Source organism: Melospiza georgiana, chromosome 14 (assembly GCF_028018845.1).
Source record: "Melospiza georgiana isolate bMelGeo1 chromosome 14, bMelGeo1.pri, whole genome shotgun sequence".
NCBI classification, from domain to species: Eukaryota; Metazoa; Chordata; class Aves; order Passeriformes; family Passerellidae; genus Melospiza; species Melospiza georgiana.
This window is the reverse complement of record NC_080443.1, coordinates 10,619,778-10,634,424: the sequence shown is the minus strand read 5'-3', so window position 1 is coordinate 10,634,424 and position 14,647 is coordinate 10,619,778. Positions and strand designations below refer to the sequence as shown.

General features: G+C 37.2%; 1 protein-coding gene across 4 annotated transcripts in view; it reads right to left on the bottom strand.

The window, feature by feature from the left end:
• Positions 1–14,647, bottom strand: part of CHD9 (chromodomain helicase DNA binding protein 9) — an 86,500-nt gene that overhangs the window by 54,621 nt on the left and 17,232 nt on the right. The window lies entirely within an intron of this gene.

Below are 14,647 nucleotides of genomic sequence, written 5' to 3'. Positions count from 1 at the left end.
ACCTGCGGGACCCTGCGGCCGAGACCTCCTCGGGACACGGCTCTCTGGTAAGCGCCTCTTCATTCCCAGCTTGGGTTAAAGTGCTATTTTTAAAAAATCAGACAAGTTTTAAAATACGTGTTGTCAACATATCAAATAAAACAAACAAGAAGATTGGGGTTTTGCAAGGTTACTAAAAAAAAAAAACAAAAACAAAAAACAAGCTTTTGACAGCATAGCTCCATCCTAGCAATACCCTTGATTCTCAAAAGCCCGCTTAAGAAGACTGAAGAAAGATCGGGACTTGATTTCTGTTTTTCTCAATATATACATATATCTTCATTTTGCAAGATATATGTTTTTCCATAGAAAATTTAAAATATGGTAAAGATTTTGAGATTGTTAAGATTAGTCATTACTCTAAAAGGTAATTTCACTTCTATTTAAGATTAATTTCAAAATTAAGTTCCTTGTCCAGTAGAAACACTAGTGGCACAAATACTTTAAATTGATTATTTTTTTAACAATACCACTTAAATTCAAGGATATTTCTTTAAATATGCAGCAGCATCACAAGGGCAATTACCACATTTTAATTTTACTTTTGAGAACTCTAGCCAAGATGTTTCTACATTTTGCTTACAGTAACTACAGTAAATTACAGGGATTTATCATTAAGGGTGATTATTTCATATCTTGGTAAAAATGGTAACTAATCAACTATTTTATGTTTTGAGATCAGCTAAACAACAAAAAAAAAATATTCCTAATGTATCCTTGGTATAATTTTAGCTCAAAAGCCAAATGCTACCAAAGGCAGTAGTGTTACATTGGTCAGTTCTTGAACATTCCTGGGCCAGAAACAAGCAAACAAAAAATGCTTAATAATTAAGTAGGTAATCCAGAAATGGTTGCTTTTTCGTGAATCCTTTTACAGCCTCTAGATATTTTATCCTTTTAAAACAAAGTTTCTTTGCTACATTTTCTCAGAGCTCAAAGCTGCTTCCCAATTTATTCCTCAACAACATTTACTACACTCTTACTGTAGAACTGTGAGTATGCTGGCCGAGGCTCCTCTATGTTATAATTCCTCTGCGTGCTGCTCTGTACTATCCCTGCTGAGTTCTATCTCCCGCACTGCACAAACATTAAGCTGTTTGTTAGAAATCCCAGACCATGGGGATTTTTACATTTTGCTATGACATTTCTAACCACATGGAAATGACATTCATGAAGACGCAGGAAGGCACCAGCCAGCCATTCTAAGCCAAATAAATCTGTAATGAAACCTTCATCAAGAAAGTCACCATAGTCACGAAAACCAAAACTGGAAAGCAACACAAGTGTTTTGAGATTAGAACATGAAACATGCTTGCACTACAGAGGACAGGATCTGTGTGTACTTAGCAACAAAAGCCATTTAATCCAGCAGCTCTGTTATGCTGCTAATAATTTCATGATTTGAAAACATGCACAGCTATAAAATGATTGAACAGTTGTAAATCGTCATGCACATGAAAACCATTTCAAAGGTTCTCGAGCATCTACCAAAAAAAGGGCAAAGCCTTTTGCAAGCTGAAAACACGCCTCCCCCTCAGTGAGACGGAACGCAGATAAAACATCCTAAAGGAATATATCCTCTCAGCAATGCCTTACTAACATATTCCATCTGGAATAAGAGAGAAAATTTTAAATGACATTTATATAGGTGAAGGTGGAAAGGAAAACCCTGAGGCCACCACATATTTAAAACCTGAAGATTTTATTCGGAAAAATAGGTTTGTACTTTTCACGATTGCAAAGATAATCATCCAAACACGAGCGAATGCAAAGCAATGCAATGTTGTCTTTTGAGCCTGCACAGAGGGAGCTCCAGGGTATCTGCTGCTGCTAATGGCTTTGCCAAGCAGCAGCTGAGTGCAGGAAACAAGCCTCCTGTCAGTTCCCTGCTGCTCCACACAATCCTCTGGGCAGCAGGGAAACTGGCAGGAATCACCTCAAATTCACACCACTGCTGCTGCCTGCAAAAGCCATTAGCAGCAGCAGCAGGTATGGGCCCTGGTGCTGCTCACACCGAAGAGCTGGCCCGAAAACCACTCAGGGAACAGATCTGACAACAGCTGTACAACTCCCCACACATGCCCTGATCCCCAGCCAGGGGAGCATCTTGTTGGCACTGTCCAAGGGAATTTGACATGCTGTCTCACAGGAGCAGAAGGTATAACCTACACGTATCTGAATGATTTCTTAGTTAAACAATGTAAAAGCAGTCAAGTTACCAGGCATTATCAAGAAGCAGAATCATGACAGCATCTTTCCAACAGCCAACAGTACTCTGCTGAGCAGGCTTTTCAAAGAAAGGCATTTCCTCCAACACTGCTGTGGTTGCTTAGGACATGCATTGGAAGACCTTCACTGGCACAACAGTCCTTCCCCCAGCAAGGACAAACCACCATCCTCAAAACTTACAGACATCAGGTTTTTCTCCTCTAAAGCCTAAACCTATTTTCCACAACAAATCCTTCCTTCACATCCTCTGCATGTCACTACAGAGGAAGCCCCAAGGAGCAGGCGAGTTTAACACCAAAACTACTTCTACCTCCTAGAAAACCCTCCCAAATCCTGCCTTACCTGTTCCAATAGTAAAACATGGCTTCCACTGCAAGAACCCCTTTCCTGCAGTAGGTATGGCCATTCACAATAGAGTAGCATTTCTTTCAACTCTGTGTGTGCACAAAACCTTTCAGACTAAGTATCTCCCTGAAGTCACGCCCATTCGTGATATATTCTAGGAGCTGGCAATGCTTTTCTCTGAAATTTTAACAAGTCACACATTTGTGATTGAATTATACGAGGCACTTCACTGAAGTAATGCTTTTCACTTGTGGATCTACCAACCACTTAGATTAGCTACCTAACAGCTAAATCATGAGCTAAGAGCATTAAGAGCTAAATTATGACCCTAAGGAGTCTAACAACAAAAAGTTAAGGTTTATGTGCCTTGAGTGACTGTTTCACTCCTGCTGGTAGCAGCACACACCTACCTGCAAGACGATGCTCAGACTGCCTGCCTTGAAAGCCTAACAAGTTCCTGAGAGTCTATCAGGCCCTCAGGAAATCAAGATGACCTTGACATCAACTGCACTAAAAGCAGCTAAAATTAGCCACCTGGAAACTTGATCTTCATGCATTACTACATCACCTTTGTTCATGTTTATTACTAAACAAGGCATCTCTTTGTGCATGTCTAGTCACCAAAACACCATGAACATCAGAACCATAGTACAGATAAATAAATTTCATGACTTACAAGAATCAATAGTTTGGGGACTTGGTCCAAATTAGCTTCTCAATTTTTCACATTAAAATCACACGAAAACTGCAGTTGCTTTTAACTCATTGCACTGAAAAATCTTAAAGGTATATCCATTCATCATTGGAATTATAAAGTTGTATTTAGGAATGCAACTTTAAAAAAACCCCAAAGCATGAACTCAACTCAGTGATTTCTGAATTCCATACTAGCACTCTAAACTTCTTTCTTCCACAATAGTCTGCAGAAATAAGTCCTCTTGTGACTTTTAATGGTGGATTTATAATTAAAAAGGTTCTTTATTAAAAAAAACTCCAAAAACTCACAGACTTGATATAGTTTATCTCTAGAAGATTACCTGCAATATCCACATTTATCACCCCACTTGCATGCAGAAAGACATTGCCTTTGCTGAATGGCAATCCCAGCAAAAGATGTAGTTTTCTTTAGACAGTAAACTGAAATGAGATTTTCAGTTAATCAGTCTACTTCTGTACAACTAATGGGAAGATCACCTAAATATGCAGCAGGGTTTCTTTTCTCCAGAGCCAACTCCCTCCAGAGCTCCTTCTGAACTGCTTTTTTTTCTTGTTCAACAGTTGCCCCACACCATCTGCCTGTGCTTAATGGATACAGAATTTCAAGACACACATTTATGAAACCTACCCCAATATAAAATAGACATGTACATATAGATTAAAAAAAAAAAACACAAAAGAAAAGAAAAAGATACCAGGTGAGAGTGTTTTTCATCTTCCACACTTGTTACCTATAATGTTGGTAAATGAATGGCTAAACATTATAGCACTGTGGCTGGACAACAGTTTTTATCTGTGTGACAGTCACTTCAGAACATACATCTGTGATTTGGGATGTGAATGTGGTTTATGCCTCACAAGGCACTTAGCATCATGCTTATTTTAAATTTTAAATTTCTGTGGAAATGAAAACACTAATGGAAGGGTCAGCAACCTTAAACTAGTCATGTTTCTAAGATGAAACGTGCACCTGTTGGCACGTCACACTCTCTCTACATAATGTTGTTTCACATCTCAGTGCTACAGAACCCAGTAATAGTATCACTAATCATGTTTTGCCACCAATATAGTGAAGATACCATAGCTGTCATTAGTAGCAGCTTCTTCCCAGTGACCTGCCTTATCATTCCTGGGGGGAGGATCAAGCCATGTACATGGAAGCAGCTGCTAAGCTGGGCCTTCTGCAGAGGCAGCATTGGAAGTTACAGGATGAGTCTGCAGCACACATTTTGCTTCCATTTGGAAGAGATTGATTGAAAAAAGTATTTTGGGGCTCAGTGCCAACTATAGTTAGAATCTTTTTCTGAATATTTAGTAGTGGTATGAAAACTGTGTGTAATTTGCACGGGAACTCTTAAAGGAGGCTCTATGTACTGGAGCATGCTAAATTGCCAGGAAATGAAAGAAATTGAGAACTTCATCCTGCTTGTTCTGCCAAGCTGCTGCATTTAATGTGTTTCAGTTTTCAGTGGTTTGGTGTTTTGTGCCCATCAGGTACCCACTTCTCTTGGGTTCCAGTCTGTAATGTAAGAGCCATTTGGAAAATGGCAGACAATGCCAACACAAGCCACTGCCTCAGCAAAACCTCTCAGTGTTCTGTTTCACAGGCAGAGCCAGAACATGTAAGGCTAAGCCTGCATGTAAGGCTGATGCCTAAGGGCACACCTTGTGGTGCACTATGGCAGTATCACTGCGCTTACCATGAGAAAACCATAGGCTCCTGTCTATGAAAAAAAAAAATCATTATCATATCCAAGGCACCACCAATGAGTTACTAAGCTCAGACCAAATTCACAGCCATACCTCTACCTCTACTTTAAGATTTTCTTCTTTAAACTAAGGGCCAAAATGGTCCAGCAAAAGCCTCCTTCTTTCTTCCATTCTTGCTTAATCCTAACCGTACAAATTTTGCAATTACTTGACTCCTTAAACAACAAGGATGACTAAACTTTCTACTCTATAAAAAGGCAATTCAGGTTTCAGTTCACTGTTTGAAACAAGTCTTATGTGGGCATCTGGAAATAAATCTGTAAAATACTTAAATAGTTACAGACAAGAAAAATCAAAGAGATATTTCTGTTTTTTAAAAAAGTAGTCATTAGGGTTCAAAATCCCTAGGTACAGCTCTAAAATATCTTTGATCCACTGAAATCTAACATCATCCAACACCTTCTTGGACAGTACACATAAGAATTTGCTTCTTCTGGAACACATGCACATACATATGCCTGATTTTACAATTGTAAAAGTTTATTTAACATATAAAGCCAGATAGCTTCTATCCCCAGCTTGTTTTTAATGGCCTTTTAAACTCCTGAAAAACGTAACATTACCTGAAACTGCTCTAATTTAAGATGACAAAATCCCTTTAAATGATGATTTAAAGGTAAAATAATGAAGAATTGACTGCAGATGTCTTCAAAACAGAAAACAAAATTGCAACAAACTCAAAATTCAACTGAATTTTTAAAAGTTGCCACTTACCCACCCATGTTCTATATGACCACCACTTTTGTGTGCTACTGAGAGAGTTATTTTCTCATGGTTTTTTTCTTACCAAACAGAGAAGAAGACAAGAAGACAAAAACCCACCCAAACTCCCTTCAGAAAGAACATCACAAGAAGAGCTTCCCTTTAGTCCCAACATCCAAGATAGCTTCAGCATGCATGTCCCAATCACACTAAAAACCAGCACAGCATCCATCTCTGAGCAAGAAAAAGCAACGGGACCTTAATGGTCCCTGGTTCTTGTCAAAATTTCAGTTCCAGTGTTCCCTCTACATCTATCATGGAAATGGCCTTGTAAGAACACATTTTTCTGATTGAAACAAAACCCACTTTCATCCGTAGGAAGTTTAGTGCTGCAAGTATTTCCTTCCACTATCCCCCAGTTCTTCCACTCTCTCTGTTATCAGCCCACATTGAGGAGACATTCCAGGTGTGAAGGGCTGTAAACTGCACAACCCTCCATGGTCTGTTCTTGGCACTCTTGTGCTGCTTGGAGGAGTCACTGAACCTGCTGAAGGGATCAAAGGAGGGCCAAGAACTCTGCAGAAGCAGCAGGAAGCTGCCCACCTTTTGTGTCAGTGCCTCACTTCTGCAAACCCTACAGAAAGGGAAGTCAGGCTAGGTCACAGAAACAGCCACACATGGGACAAAACACAGAGGTAGCTTTTCTTCCACAGCATGCTTCAACAGCCTAATTTACCAAATTCTGCTCACATTTTATAATACATTGAGTACAATGGTAAAAACCAATTCAATTGGAAGGTAAGTGAACCAGCTTATTCAAAGTACAAAAGGCTACTGGAAAAACATGCTGCAATGGATCACTGTCTTGGTCAGTCCCCAGGAAATGATCCTGTGATAATAATGGCAGCCTTCTTTTTAACTTTTTCCTGTTTTTAAGGTATGCATTTTAAGTGCTTGTTTCTAGCAGAACAATGAAGTATTGTTGACAAGATGACAGATGTGAAAAATAGGTATCATTTGATTAAGAGGGAAATACCAATCATGAAAGATCTTTAAATCAAAACAGATTGCATATTCAGAAAGGCTAGCATGTAACATCTCTCTGTACAATAATTTTATTCCCTAGAAGCAGTTTAAGTCTAAAAGTTTACTTGATCTTTGAAAATGGCTTTTTTTTGGTAGTATTACTCAGTACTTTACAGAGTATCTAAAATGTTTTCAGCATTCATAATTTCAGTGAGATGAAAAAAACCCACTTAACACTAAAACATATATAACAGAAATAGGGAAAATTATTTTTAACATCAACAGCTGGGGAGTCACTAATATCAGTACTGACTGCACAGCACATTTCCATTTAAATCAAAGAGGGGGCATAGTTCTTCCACTTCAATTCAAAACAACTAACATATTTTTTGTTTCAGCTTCAATGAACTACTTTAACAGCTTTTTATGCCAGAATCTTCAGTTCAAAAGAGTCCTTTAGCATATATGCTAACCTAATGAAACTACTTCCCTAGAATCTAGTTTTCTCAATTAAATATTCATGAACAAAATTCTTCCCCCTAGTTAAGGAGTAAAACAAGATGCCTGAAGAAAAGGAATTTATCAAAAAGTGTGATGGTTCAAAAATAGAAGTCCCAAGTCAGAGGATACTACTGGAGAACAACAGTTTGATTTCAGGCAGATAAAACCCAAAAAGCAAACAAACCAAACAATTTTTTCCCCAAAATAAATTTCTATAAGATTTCTAGAGAAAGAACAGCATCCAAGAGCTTCACAGTAATAACCACAAAATAACTTCTGGTAAGGATCAAAAAGAAAAAAATGTGCAAAAAAAGTTGCAAGACAGGTTTTGAAAAATTACTGCTATGGTTATGTTTCTGACCTCAACTGAGTCTGGCTACCAGCAGAAGTGGCAGGACTTTGGGCAAACCCACTGTGAAGGCCAAGAAAAGAGAAATTCTTATCTTCAACAGAGCTGAAGTCAGCAGAAAGTGTCACCAGCACGGAGCAGAGTGACAGCCTGGTTAGAGACCAGTGTGCTGCCACGGACATCCCCAAACACCGTCATGAGCAGGAGGCCCTCTGTGCCTTTGTCCCCAGCAAGCAAGGCTGGGTCACCATTTCTGAAATCTAAAATCACTCACAGCCTGAACACCACTGCAATTAAACCACATAAAGTCAGCAAGCACACTGGGCAGGCACCAGAAAACACATCTCCTGTGTGGTGTTTGGAGTTGATCAAATTTCAAACACTACAGGATTGCACGTCAAGGAATCCTCCAAAGGATGATATAAATAGGAGCTACAATACAGACACATCAAAATAAATTTGCCTAATTTAGTTTAAAAGTTGTTCTTACTGAACTCAAAGACAGTGAGACACATGTCTGGTTTTGTCACTCAGATGTTCCTTAAATAATTTACCTGCCTTCCCTGTGATGGCTTGGGTTCTCTAACAGCTCGTTTCTGCTTTCAAGGACCAAAGCTCCTGCTACAACAAAGTTTACACATCAGGCTGAGCCATACCTAGGCTTTATGGACAACTGCTGCTTGACTTAAAGATAAAAAACAATGCACATATACTGCATCTTCTTATCCTTCTGTGGAATACAGGTACTGGAAGCCATAGCATGTTGCAAGTCTCTTTCTTGTGAATGTGCTTAAAACACTATTAAAGAAATCTCTGTATTGTGGTGCTCATTATAAAAGTAAAGTACAGTGAAACAATTCCTTTTAAGATTACTTAAGATTATTTTAAAAACCTATCAGTAGGACTATTGTTTTGAGACAATGTTTCAAACTCGGAAAAAATACACAAAAATCTCAGAACCACAACATGGTTTTAACGCTAAGGCTAGCTTCTCTTTTCTCTCCAAGATATCAACTAAAACTAAATTGTGAGGTCATGAGTATCTCTTAGAGGAGGCCTTCGTATCAATCTATGAAACTAATTCTGGTTTGCAATTGAATATGCTGCTCAACAGCATTATGTACACATACGTGATATGCTACTAACATTGAAATTATTTTCAAATAGGGGCTAACTCCTGAGCAGGCAGTATGGAAAAGATGGGAACAATTTCAGGAGATATAAATTAAAATGCTTGCTTTCACAGTAAGATATCAAGGGAACAAAAAACTCAAGTACAAATACAAGCCAGATAGGCCACACAAAAGAAAACCTGCCACATTTATGTAAGAAAATCAATCTCTGCTACAAATTACACAGCTTTCAAAAGCGTAAGACTTGTCATCTTTTCTAGCCTAAAGCCACATTCCTAGCTTCATTTATCATGCTTACTGAAATCAGCATTAGAATTCTTGGTCTCATCATCCTAAGAATCCCACTAATTTATATTTATTAGCCTTAAGAGTTCCCAAATTCAATCCACTCAGCACCTGATGATAAACACTCTCTTAGAAATCTGTGTAACCAGGAAATTGAGCAATTTCTTTTTAACCTGATAATAAACAAAGAAAACAATACCTCTCCAGATGTGGGAGGCTGTTTGGGAAACAAAGTGTTGAAAATTATTTTGATCTGTCTATATATTTAGAAGTAACATAACAGCTAAAAGACATTGCAAAACCTGAGTGCACAAAACACACAGACATCTGAAGAAAAGCCACACGAATTCCAAATGTATCAGATTGTCTGGCTTCAAAACCACACTACTGGTTAACATCTTTACAAGTTCTGCTGCTCTTTCAGTAATAACACTTCACTAACACTTCATCAAGTGTTGATTTTCTATAAAATGTCTCAAGATAAAATGCTGCTCTGGAAGTTTTACAGGCAACGGTATGTTCTTAGCCACTCAAAAATGCAGAGTCTAGATAACAGTGTTAGTTAAAGCAGGTTGGTGGCTACTGGAGCCAAGGGACAGTGCCACAACGAGTCCACTTGCACTCTGCATTTAATGCTGCAGGCCCACACACAATTATTTTGCCTGTACTGGAGACAATAATGCCTCCCACTCCTTCCTCTGTCACAGAACCACAGAATGGCTGAGGTTGGAAACCTCTGGGGATCATGTAGTTCATCCCTGTAGGACAGGCTGCAGAGGATGGTGTCCAGGCAGTTCTGGAGTAGAAGGAGCCTCCAGAAGCTCTCAGGGCAGCATGTTCAGAGCTCTGTCCCTCTCCCAGTAGAGCAGCTGTTTTTCATATTCAGATGGAAGCTCCTGAGTTTCAGCCTGTGTCCCTTGTCCTGTCCCTGGGCACCCCTGGAATGAGCCTGGCCCCGTGCTCGTGGCACCTGCAGGTGTTTGTGTGCACTGACCAACTGCCCTGTGCCAGGGAACCTGATCCTGTGAACTCAAAACTGAACCAGGAGCTTGGATGCTGGAAAAACACCCATCACACAAAAAAGGCCAAAGTTTCTCTGTACCTGAAGGAATTTCCCAGTGCAGTTCATATCCCAAATGTTGCATTAACACAAGACAAAAAGAAATACTAGTGAAATGGAATAGGAGCTTTTTTTCTAAACTGTCTTTTTCCTGATAATTTATTAGCGTTTAGGCATATATTGAACTATAGCTTTGACAGCCTATAGAATGGGTTGCTGTCCTTAAAAGACAATTTAACATGGATTTTGTTTTCTCTTTTGTATGTAATTAGGTACCACTTCTTCCAGACACTAAGATTGCATAATTATATCAGTACTCTCATTTAATGAATTGCTTTGTAGTTTCTCAATGTTAACAAGATACCTATTTCCAAATAGTTATTTAGATTATTCAACCACACTTACCCTGCATTATCATTAAAAAAATAATATCAATTTAACTTATTTTTATCAACTAGTCTCACCTTGCTATTTTACTCCTGCAATTTGACCCAGCCAGAAGCTTTCTTCCTATGCCTGCCATCTGTTAACTAATTTTTACAAAAATGCTTCTCTTTTGGCACATTTCAAAGACAATTATAGTAGTTATTTAATGAGTGTGCAATTATCTCAGGAAAAAATATCTTATTATATTATGACAATCATTAAAACAGCAAGTGTTTAATTTTAAAGAGGAAACATACACAAAGAATTGGACAGCCTAATTATTTGACAAGTGATGAAGGTTGAGAGAGACCTTCTCAAAAAAGGTTTAAAAAAGGATTCATGATAGCAAAAAGATACAAAAACTTGTGAAAAAAAATTAATTCCACTCAACAGAAATTACTAAAAAACTCATAAAGCATTTAAAACTGTAAAAGAGATACTCTGGCACATTTTCAGTTTTCTGAAAAACCCAACAATTTTTGTCTTTCCCTTACTACACAGTTTTATTTTGAAAGCCAAAAGAGGGGAAATGAAAATAGAGACAATAAAAATTATACTCATCAATAAATGTGTTACAAATTTATCTCACAAACATGTACTTTCTTTTCCCAACCTATGCAATTTGCAATTTAAAAAAATAAAATGTATAAAAGGTTTATATAAAACATATTTAATATATACAAATGCAAGTGCTTCATACACATTCAACTATAAATAAAGCTATCAAAACATTTCTCTTTAAATGATTAATATGTTATTGGCAAAAAGCCATAGATTAATAATGAAAACATTATATTATATACAGCTATAATTTAGAACTTCATTCCAAGAACTGCACTACTTAGACTCAGAGATGCTGCCCTACTCTTCTCATCAACTCTGGGCATTTGACACAGCTTTGCCATGGTCAATCCCACCTGTTTGTGCAGGATTTTTTTAAATGACAGAAATTAAGCAAAAAAACCTGCAAAACGTGATCAGTGAAGGGTTTGTTTTCATTACTTCAGCATAGATGATAAACTTATTAGGTGCTGGGAATTCTGCTGCCTCACTGTGGTACAGGATTTACATTCCTATGAGGAAGGTAAAAAATGTTCTTGAGGCACAGAGAATTAAATCCAGTGCACACAACTTGTAGAAATGCTTAAAAAGAAACTTCAGGCAAAGATTTACAGTTGTTAATATGATGTCACCCATAAAATTGACCCTAATTAAAGGAAAAATATAAGAATATATTGGATATGCTTAGTGGGAGTAATATCAGCACTATTCACCACTTTAGAAAGAATAGACCATGTTAGGGGTATGGAGGGTTTTTACATATCAAAATTACAAGATATGATGTGTAATGAACCCAAATGCTTACTGGAACAGACATCTAGATTTCCAATCATAGAATCATTAGGGCTGGAAAAGATTCCCAAAATCATCAAGTCCAACTTGCAAAGATGGGAGATTCAAACTAGAACAGATTTTCAGATGTGTATTTTGTTATGCCCAGTCTCACTGAATATTTCACAGCTTCCCAAGCCACATGCACATAGCAGCACCATAATTTAAAAATTTTGTATGGTACCAACACTTAGGAACCATAACCTATAAACTTACTATGCAAAATAGCCAGTCTTTTCTACAAAGTAGTTCTGTGTAGTATGATCAATCCCTTAATTTAATATATTCCTTGTTACAGGCTTACTTAAAATTGAACCATACAGAATATAAGAAATACACTCTAATACTATATTCTATCTAAACAATATAGTGGATATATATACACACAAATCCAATATCCTTTGTTTTGATACATTTCCATAACTGCTCATATATCAAGCAGCTGTCTGGACTTAGATCTCACAGTTAGCCAAGAAAGCACTGCTTACTGTGTGTATCTCTCATAAGAACTTCACAGTCCACGAGTGTATATACAAGTAGAACAGCAACCAATAGCAGGATAAGGGTTTTACAAGTGGAGTAATCCAAGGGATCCATGTCTGCAATGAATTCAGAGTTGCTCTGAAAGTGCCATCTGATAGCACAGTCAGGCATGAACAGCCTGTGACAATCCAGGACATCTCAGCAGCACATAAACCTGGATGTGGATCTGGTGAGAGTTCACTCCCTCTCTGATGATAAGCTCATATATGAGGTTATGCCACTCTGATATTTACAGATATCCTGGGGTACAGCACCACCCAAGCAATCATCTACGAGGTTCAGACTTCGCCAAACTTTCAAAAAGGACAAGACAAATTCTTTCAAAAAAATTAGCGTCATCTATTTCTATAAAAGAAGTGGTAGGACAGCTCAGGCTTGCAGGCATAAAAGCACTTGCATGTTTCAAGTCAGTTTTTACACAAATTCATGAATACACTAAATTGTCAAGTTAGATGCCAAACTTTTAGTCACAAGAAGAAAAAAAAAAAAATGTGATTTAAGAACTAAGACTACCACCTCATCCTACAGCACTTCATATTATTAATGAAATGTTATTTTTCATCAGTATATTTTTCATTTTCATATTATTTTTAATCTCAATTCCTCTGCTTTTATGTGTGCTGCCAGAAGACGTAACATACACAGGGAGACAGCTGTAATCTTCTCTAAGGACAGTTTATACTTATCTTTCCAAGAGTTTATACTTCACATTATTTTTCCAACAGTTTATACTTATCTTTTCAACTTCCTTTTTCTTCCAAAGATATAAAACAATCTTGAAGCCTTTTTTTATCCTTCTGAGAAGCAAATAGATTATTTAGCCGTAGCAAACTCAAACCATTTTTAAGTGGAGTTAAAAGAACAGAAGTCTTGTATTAGTCAAAGTTAAGACTACAGGAGTCTTCAGCACTTCATTTTACTTTCTGTTCTCAAACTAACTCTGATGAAAAATGCATGATGTAAAATTAAGGGTGCAATTTATTTACAATTCTGATCTAATTACAGCAGAAAGCATATTAGCATTATAAGACAGTCTTTTTAATTCTGCAGCATTATTACACCAAACAGATTGTATTAATTTTTAAATTAATTTCCATCAAAAGAATAACCATACAAGTAAAAATGTTATGAGTATGCTTGCTCTCAAATACTGAAACAAGTATTTAATGTTCTTCCTTAATTTAAATAACCTCAGTCTAAATACAGTTAAAGATCTTTGGTTATCTAATATTGGGTCTGTTCCAATATCTACTGTTCATTAACTATTTCATAAAATAAAGTTATTCTTTCTGAGAAAACATCAACCATTATCAAGCTGAAACTGTCAAAAAAAACCAACTAAATTCACTATTGTTTCCTCAATATGTACTAAAGCCAGTATGAAACACTGTCTTGTTAAAAAATTTAAAGTTCACCTTAACTACTACATATCAAACTTGTCAAATCCTTTCCCAGGTGACTCCTACCTAAGGCCAACCAGTTTTAGGAAGATTAAAATTCCTTCCCTTTTTACCCCATCTTTTTCCTCCCTAGTTAAACTGCACACATTTGTAAAAAGCTCTAACAGAACCAACTCATCTTGAACTTGAAATTCTAAAAAGAGATCAAAGAATAAAAGTGAGAATTACAACTAAAGCCCTTCTTAGAATTGGAGTCAGTCAAAGGACAGATCTGAAACACTTCAGTAATTGCCATACTTTTCCTTTACTATTCATACTACATACTCCACTGATTTAAAGAGGCTTCTACATGGTTTGCTTCTGTGCATTCCTCAACAGTTTGACAGCCACCAGTTCACAACCAGCTTCTGAAGGAAACATTAAACATCTGTCCGACCAGATAAACTCAAGGTCAGAATCCAATTTATACAATTTATTGCATACCCCAAAAAAATAAAAACCACACCAAGCAATTTTATAACTATCTGGCTTCCAGCTGTTTCATTTCAAAGAGGAGAAACATTAAAATTTCAAATACTGCAAAGTTGTTTTGTTTTCACACCATGATAAAAACAAAACCAAACCCCTAAACTTTAAAGGCTCTCCACAGATCTCAGAACTTCCCCTCTATTTCTTGATACAAAGCAAAATGCTAGAACTGATGTCAGTGAGATCGAAGCAAGTCCAAAAA